Source organism: Hypanus sabinus, chromosome 11 (assembly GCF_030144855.1).
Source record: "Hypanus sabinus isolate sHypSab1 chromosome 11, sHypSab1.hap1, whole genome shotgun sequence".
Taxonomy (NCBI): Eukaryota; Metazoa; Chordata; class Chondrichthyes; order Myliobatiformes; family Dasyatidae; genus Hypanus; species Hypanus sabinus.
Genome location: NC_082716.1, coordinates 103,478,859 through 103,487,978, shown reverse-complemented (window position 1 = coordinate 103,487,978; position 9,120 = coordinate 103,478,859).

Sequence of the window (9,120 nt, the reverse complement as noted above, 5' to 3'; positions counted from 1 at the left end):
CTTCCTGTCAACTTCCTTCTGCAACAGCCCCGAACACGACTCCATTCTCGGACAGACAGTCCTCAGAATGGGGTGTGGGGGTGGCCTGCTACCACTCCAGCGGCTGAGGGATCTCCCGTGAGAACTGCGGGCGCTTTCTCTGGTAGAGAAACTCAGGGCAATGTTGTCATGTCAGAGAATCAGAGCCTGGTTACACCCACCCCACCATTTCATCCGCCCCACATTCAAATCAAGTCAAGTTTCATTACTTTTCAAACCACACCTGGATACAGCCGAGCGAGACAGCATTCCTTTGGGGCCAAGACATACACGAGCATTCAAAATAGTGAAATAGAGAAAGAGAACATAGTCATGCAAGTAAACTTATTTTTAGTCCAAGACCCTGAGTGACTGTTCCTGCCAAATAACGGTTCCCGGCAGTCCAGGCTGTAATTCCACTGATCCACCAGTGGAGGGCAGCACTGACATGAGTACCAAGGCCACGCTACACCGTCTCTGGCGCGTCCTCACCCAGTCTACAGCAGCAGGTAAGCCTACGGCTTAAGGTCTATCAACTCCCCTAAATTTTTAAAGCAGAAGCCTAATTTTGTTTGTCACATCTACGTCGAACCATACGTTTTATAGATGTCTGTGAAGAGTGAGGATTAGAATCAGAATCAGGTTTAATATCATTTAATATACCACGACACCGGCATATGTCGCGGAATTTTTTAAACTTAGTGGCAACAGTATGATGAAATACATGATTAACAGAGAAAAAATAAATTACGGTAAGTGTATACATGTGTATTAAATAGTTAAGTTTAAAGTAGTGCAAAAATAGAAATAGTAGAAAAGTAGGATGAAGTAGTGATCATGGGTTGAACGTCCATTCAGAAATCGGATGGCCGAGGGGAAGAAGCTGTTCATGAATTATTGAGTGTGTGACTTCAGGCTCCTGTACCTCCTCCCTGATATAAATTCATTATGGGTTATATGTAAAGGTATGTGAATGGCATATGTGAGCACCTCAGTAAAGAAAAGTAATGTAAAACTGATTAGCAACACACACTAAATGCTGGAGGAGCTCAGCAGGCCCAGCAGCATCTACGGAAAAGAGTACAGCCAATGTTTTTGAGCCTAGTTGTACAAGGCCTTGGCGAGACCGCACCTAGAATATTGTGTGCAGTTTTGGTCCCCTAATCTGAGGAAAGACATTCTTGCCATAGAGGGAATACAGAGAAGGTTCACCAGATTGATTCCTGGGATGGCAGGACTTTCATATGAAGAAAGACTGGATCGACTAGGCTTATACTCACTGGAATTTAGAAGATTGAGGGGGGATCTTATTGAAACATATAAAATTCTAAAGGGATTGGACAGGCTAGTTGCAGGAAGATTGTTTCCGATGTTGGGGAAGTCCAGAACGAGGGGTCACAGTTTAAGGATAAAGGGGAAGCCTTTTAGGACTGAGATGAGGAAAAACTTCTTCACACAGAGAGTGGTGAATCTGTGGAATTCTCTGCCACAGGAAACAGTTGAGGCCGGTTCATTGGCTATATTTAAGAGGAAGTTAGATATGGCCCTTGTGGCTAAAGGGATCGGGGGTATGGAGAGAAAGCAGGTACAGGGTTCTGAGTTGGATGATCAGCCATGATCATACTGAATGGCAGTGCAGGCTTGAAGGGCCGAATGGCCTAATCCTGCACCTATTTTTTATGTTTCTATGTTTCCATACGTCATCTGTACTTTTTTTTCCACAGATGCTGCCTGGCCTGCTGAGTCCCTCCAGCATTTTATCTGCGTTGCTTGGATTTCCAGCATCTGCAGATTTTCTCTTGTTTGTTAGAATAAGTAGACCTATTTCCCCGCTCCCATGTTTCTCTTTCAATTAGTTTCAGGAGTTACAAAACGTAACACAGGTGACGCATGTATCCTGTCCCTCGATCTTCTGGTGACACGGACGTCCCTCTGTTTCTGCCCTTCTTCCTGGATGTGCCCCCCTCCCTTCACATTCCCACCCCAACCCATCCTGGTCTGGTGATCAACACCTCCATCCACTCACCCGCCCCTCCATCATTTCTTCTCAGTCACCTTACGTACAGGCACTCCTGTGCCTGGCATCAAATCAATCTATATACATATTCTATCTTTTGTATCTGATGTGTTTTTATTATTTTTGGGTTCTTTATCTTATTGTGATTTTTTTTGTGCTGCTTTGGATCCAGATTAACAATTATTTTGTTCTCCTTTACATTTGTGTACCGGAAATGACATTAAACAACCTTGAATCTTCAGCGAGGCAAAGGATGGCCAGAGAGTGGTGAATCTGTGAAGTTCTTTGCCACAGGCAGCTGTGGAGGCCAAGTCATTGGATATATATATATATATATATATATATATATATATATAAAGCAGAACTTGATAGATTCTTGATTAGTCAGGGCATGAAGGGATTTGGGGAGAAGGCAGGAGACTGGGGCTGAGAAGGAAATGGATCAGCCATGATGAAATGGTGGAGCGGGTTTGATGGGCCAAATGGCCTAACTCTGGTCTTGAGGTATAAATGGTGCAGGCGCTTCTCTGTCACTTGGTGGCGCTGTAGGACCACAGCTCAGCTCAATGCCACCAGTCCTGGAAAATGAGCCCGCTTTGTGTTTGTGGCAGGGTATTTAACACACACCCATCCGGCCACTGACACTATACAACAGGCTGGGAGGTGTTCTTGAGTGAAGTATACATGCTGACCTGTGTAAATCTGGTCAAACACGCCTAATACTCTGCTAATCACACATTCCGACATAGCACTTTCTTCAACACAGGTGTTTGGATGGAATTCTTTTTAATATCCTTGCTAAGGGATGTTACTCTGCTAATGTACTACTGTGGTGTGTTAACAGAAGTGTTGGTTCATGTCACTGTTAATGTGTGTATTCCACTTAAACTGAAAATCAGACTGTTCGGCCCAACAAATCTGCTCCACCATTTGTTACCCTTTTCAACCCCATCTCCTGCCCTGTCTGGGTAGCATTTGACACCCTGACTAACCAAGAACCTACCAACCTTCTGGATGGTGGGATGGAGATACTCCCCTACCAAAGGAAGTGCGATGGAGGCACTTCCCTCCTCCACCCTGCACCCAGGGTCACGTGAAGCCATGGGAGCAGGTGGTGGGTGGTCACACGAGCAGCCGGTGCAGATCACAAATCCTGGTTATGTGACCACCGACACCAGGCAGACAATCTCTGAAGAGTATTGATAATGGCTGCGGTCACCCGTCTTGTAAAGACACTTCCCAGAAGGCGGCAAACCAGTTCTGTAGATAAATTTGCCAAGAACAATCATGGTCATGGAAAGATCATGATTGCCCACATCATGCGACATGGCACGTAATGATGATGTCATATGACACTGTAGTAATGATGATGACCAACCTCTGTTTTGAATATACCCAATTACTTGGCCTACAAAGCCACCTGTGGGCAATGAATTCCACAGATTCACCTCCCTCTGGTGAAATAAATTGCTCCTCATCTTTGTTCTGAAGTGATATCCCTCTATTCAGAGGCTATGCCCTCTGGTCCCAGACTCCCCCACTATAGGGAACATCCTTTCCACATCCACTGTGTCAGAACCTTTCAGTATTTGACAGGTTTCAATGAGATCCCCCTTCATTCTTCTGAACTCCAAAGCCATCAAACGCTCCTCATACGTTAACCCTTTAATTCCCCGAATCACTCTCGCAAACCTCCTCTGGGCCCTCTCCAATGCCAGCAAGTCTTTAACATACACAGTGGAGGAGTTAAATCCTCAGTATTTGTGCCGGGGTGTTTAACGGATGAGTTGAGGTGTGTTCCTTCACCTGACAGATGTGCTGAGGTAAATTGCTTGTTTAACACGGGCGCTGGGATGTATTGTTCTGTCGAGAGTGGTAGGCATGCGAGGTTGACACGGGGTTGTGTGGCAATGCTTGCAAACTGTTACAGCAATGTATTTCACTGTGTGTGTACATGTACATTTGATAACTAAATCCAAACCTGAGTCAGAATTACTTTTTCGACGGAGTTATTGGGGTGTGAAAATACATTTGCTTTCTCTCTCCAGTTGCTCATAGGTCAGCTGTCATGTTTTTCTCTCATCGAGGGAGATAATATTTCTCAGGAATTGTCAAGCAGGGAGAGAGTTCCCTCCTTTCTTGCTTTATGTTGGGGCTGGGAATCTCGGAACTGGGTGGCATCAAACAAGGAGCCCGAAGACCCGTACCTCAAGGTTCGATGACAGCCTCTTCCCACCGACACTGGCCTGGAAGACCCGAACACTACCACAGATTGTATTTCCCTCAGCTTGCACTGACGACGAGCGTCCATGGAGCGGAGTAAACAGTAGATGCTTCGGGCCGGGACCCTTCATTGTCTGGAGAGGAAAGCAGCGGTTTAAGGGAATGTGAGAGGGAAGAGTTTACTGATGGAGGGAGCATTGCTACACAAGGTGGTGGTGGAGGCAGACGCATCAGGGACATTTAAGAGACTCTTAGACAGATGATAGAAAAAAAATTAGAGGGCTGTGTGCGTGGGAAGGGTTACACTGATCTTGGTTAAGGGTTGGCACAACATTGTGGGCTGAAGTTCCTGTACTGTGCTGTACTGTTCTGTGTGGTGGGAACCAGGAACGTCCTGCCATGGGTGGTGGTAGAGGGCCATGAAGGACTTTTAGACAGACACATGGATTATAGAAAGAAATTTTTATGTATTTGTTTCGAGATCTGGTGCAGAGAAGACCCTTTCAGCCCTTTGGGCTGCGCTGTTTGGGAGCCCCTGACGGACCCAATAAATCCTAACCTAACAGTTTACAATGAGCAATCAATTGGCATTTAATTGGTCACTAATTGAATAATTTGTCATTTAAGTAATTGGTCAATCTACAATGTCCAATTAACCTACCTATTATGTCTTTGGACTGTGGGAAGAAACCAGAGCACCCGGAGATAACGCACACACTCCACAGGGAGGGTGTACAGAGGCCCCTAACAGAACCGCGCCGGAATTGAACTCTGAACTCCGTAACGCCCTGAGACGTAATAGCCTCACACTAACCACTGTGCTACCGCGGTGGAGAGCGATGGGCTGTGTAGGCCGGTGTTTACCTTCTGATCTTTAGGGTTCTTCTGGTAGTCAATAAATGGCCAGCAGCCTTAATTCTAACGACCATTTATCTTTGAGTACGAAGAAGCACGCAGATACTGAGCAAACTAAATAAAGAGCTGAGAGGTAAACGCATGGCAAAGGCAAAAGGAATAAAGTAGTGGTCACCACCCTTTTTAAGCCCAAGATCCCCTACCTCGGCCTTAGTGAAAGGCGAGATCGACCTACTACATCGATTAGTCACACGCATGCGCACTGGGGCAGAAAAGACCGGAAGTAAAACCCCACAACCCGGAAGTAGAAATAATGTATGAACACCAGGGGTCACCACCATTTTTTGCACTGTGGCCCGGTTTAATATTGACAATATTCTTGTGGACCGGCCAATGGGGGTGGGGGCGGTGTTAAGCACGACGGAAATACAGCGATACCCGAAGCAGGTTCCTTACATCCAGTCTATTCCGCAATTTAGTTTTTGTGGCTCTCAGCACTTAGCTTCTGTCCCGCTTGCTCACGTTTTTTCCGCTGAGAAAACTCAACAGGTTTGTCTTTAAGTGCTGGGTGCTTGGACTCAGGGTACCGAAGCAGTTTTGAGGGCTTCATTGCCTCATTGGACAGCCTCCGGGCCTGAACTCCAGCCTCCCACCCGCCCGCCCACCGCCAGATGCCTTGGTCAGGGTCAGAGGTCCCTGTGCCGGGGCCATGGGGGTCGCAGTCCAGAGAGAGCAACCGACCGAGCGAGGAATGCGACAGCCCCTCCTTGTAGGATCTATCGGCCGACAAAAGTTTGGCTCGAGGGATGACTTTCAGCAGATCGCAGTGAGGTAGCTGCTCTGCTACTTACGAAACCCTGAGCCTGAATTAGCTCGACTGCGAATACTTTAGCACCGGCTTCCCCACGAACATTCGGTGTGCTAAACAGGTTTAGAGGCGGCGCCCATCTGTCCGCGCCCCAGGCCAGTAGTAACGGCACTTCTTGCCAGCCAGGCAAGGCGGACGGTTACCCAAGGCCAACCAATGATCCCCGGCACGAGGGTGTCACTGCATTTAGGCGACTGATGATCTCGCGTGTATTCAAGTTCAACAGTGGGTGTGACAGGGAATGAGGAAAGGTGCAGCTGACTCATATCGTTTCATATCGCCAAGACATATTGTTTCCTCGTGGCCCGGTGGTTGGGGACCACTGAAGTACACTGGGTAGTGTGGCGGGGGAGCTACACACATGCGCACTGGGCAGAAAGAACGGAACTAAAACCCCGCAACCCGGAAACAACCTATTAACAGTATTTGTGTATTTATTTTTCATTTTTTTACTGGATCTACCGGGAAAGTCTCAAAGATCAACCAGTCGATCGCAATCGATGGGTTGGTAACCAGTAGAATAAAGAATAAAAAAAAAGATGACACCTTTGAAAATTCCATCACCTTTATAAATAAGATAAGAAATTCCTCAGATAGGAATGAAATAGATAATAGACTACATAATTAAAACAATGATATCAAATGTGTAATGCGCTGGTACCTAGCCAATGAAAAATGAGAAAGGTGATAAACCATTAGTTTAGCTGCTATACCGCTTTCTGCCATCGAGTGGGGATGGACCACCACATACTCTGAAAAATATATGAGTTTGTTACAAAGTACAAATCTTATAAAAAATATCATTAAAAAAACCCAGTGATTTCCAACAAGGCATGGGTTAGATTGATCGGGGAAAAGGGTCATATTGGTTTGGCATGACTTTGTGGGCTGAAGGGCCTGTACTGTGCTGTACTGTTCTGTGACTGAATGCAGTCAATGAACTTAGACAAGTTGCTCTGGAGGATGTGTTTGTGTGCTGTGTGACTCTATTAGATTGTCAATGACTCACAGAATCTCAGATACAGTACTGCTTCAGGAAGGTCAGACAAACAAGCATCCATAAATAAGTCTTTACCTTCCAAGTTTTATAACCAGCAAGATCAACACATTAACGTTAGTCAACCAGCTACATTTCGACACTCACAGTCTTATTTCAGTTTTATCGTTACGTTAGTTTTAGTGAGTGGTTAATGTGCTTACAATTATATCTCACCTATTGCATTCCACAGTGCCTGTAAGACCTTAAACAGAATCGTTAAAAGAACCACAGAAGGAAGTCCATGTGGGATGCAAAGCATGAAAGAGGTCCACAGACCCCACCGTTAATGGTACAGGTCCATGGCATCAAAAACGTTGGTACACAGAAAACTCCATTGAGAAAGGCCTGCTCACCATTGAGCTCACCTACAGAGAGCGCTGTCACAGGAAGCAGCACCCATCATCAGAGACCCCACCATCCAGGACACGCTCTCTTCTCTCTGCTGCCATCAGGAAGAAGGTACGGGAGCCCCAAGACACACACCACCAGGTTCAGGAACAGTTATTACCCCTCAACCGTCAGGCTCCTGAACCGATGCGGATAACTTCACTCACCATAATGAGCCTCAGGTCCCACACCACCAGGTTCAGGAACAGTTATTACCCCACAACCATCAGGCTCCTGAACCAGTGTGGATAACGTCACTCACCACAATGAGCCTCAGGTCCCACACCACCAGGTTCAGGAACAGTTACTACCCCTCAACCATCAGGCTCCTGAAACAGTGTGGTTAACTTCACTCACCATAATGAGCCTCAGGTTCCACACCACCAGGTTCAGGAACAGTTATTACCCCACAACCGTCAGGCTCCTGAACCGATGCGGATAACTTCACTCACCATAATGAGCCTCAGGTCCCACACCACCAGGTTCAGGAACAGTTATTACCCCACAACCATCAGGCTCCTGAACCAGTGTGGATAACGTCACTCACCACAATCAGCCTCAGATCCCACACCACCAGGTTCAGGAACAGTTATTACCCCACAACCATCAGGATCCTGAACCAGTGTGGATAACTTCACTCACCACAATGAGCCTCAGGTCCCACACCACCAGGTTCAGGAACAGTTATTACCCCACAACCATCAGACTCCTGAACCAGTGCGGATAACTTCACTCACCACAATGAGCCTCAGGTCCCACACCACCAGGTTCAGGAACAGTTATTACCCCACAACCGTCAGGCTCCTGAACCGGTGTGGATAACTTCACTCACCATAATGAGCCTCAGGTTCCACACCACCAGGTTCAGGAACAGTTATTACCCCACAACCATCAGGCTCCTGAACTAGTGTGGATAACTTCACTCACCACAATGAGCCTCAGGTCCCACACCACCAGGTTCAGGAACAGTTATTACCCCACAACCGTCAGGCTCCTGAACCGATGTTGGTAACCTCACTCTACTTCACTTGCCCCATTGTTGAAATGTTCCTCCTACCTGTGGACTCATTTTCAAGGATTCTTCATCTCAGGTTTTTTTAATTCTGTGTTGTTTGTTTTTTACGTAGTTCAGTGTAGTTTTTGTATTGTGTCATGTAGCACCACGGTCCTGAAAAACGTTGTCTCATTTTTACTATGCACTGTACCAGCAGTTATGCTCGAAATGACAATAAAAGTGACTTGACTTGATATTTATTGCTTATTTAATTATAATAATATTTTTTTCCTTTTTTTATCTGCATGGTTTGTTGTCTTTTGCACGTTGGTTGTTTGTCCAGCTTTGCAGTTTTTCATTGATTCTGTCGTGTTTCTTTGTATTTGCTGGGAATCTCAGGATTATATATGGTGACATCTATGTCGCTTGATTATACATTTACTGTGAAATTGAAAATCAAGCCTCTGTTTATGTGTTGACGTGTCATTGCGAGGGAGAGAGTCAGACCGGAGCAGGCAGTGAAAGTCATAACTGTGGGAGGCACCAGACCTGGGCTCAAATCTCCTGTTGATGTCTGTTTTCTCCTTTAACGGTGGCTGGGGTCCTGTCGGAGGCCACGATCTACAGCAGCCCTCAAACGACCTTCTTCACCGATAGTGGGTTCTTGCTCTTCAGTATGTCCAGGAGTGGCTCAGAAAATTTGTGACTTTGGGCTGTGG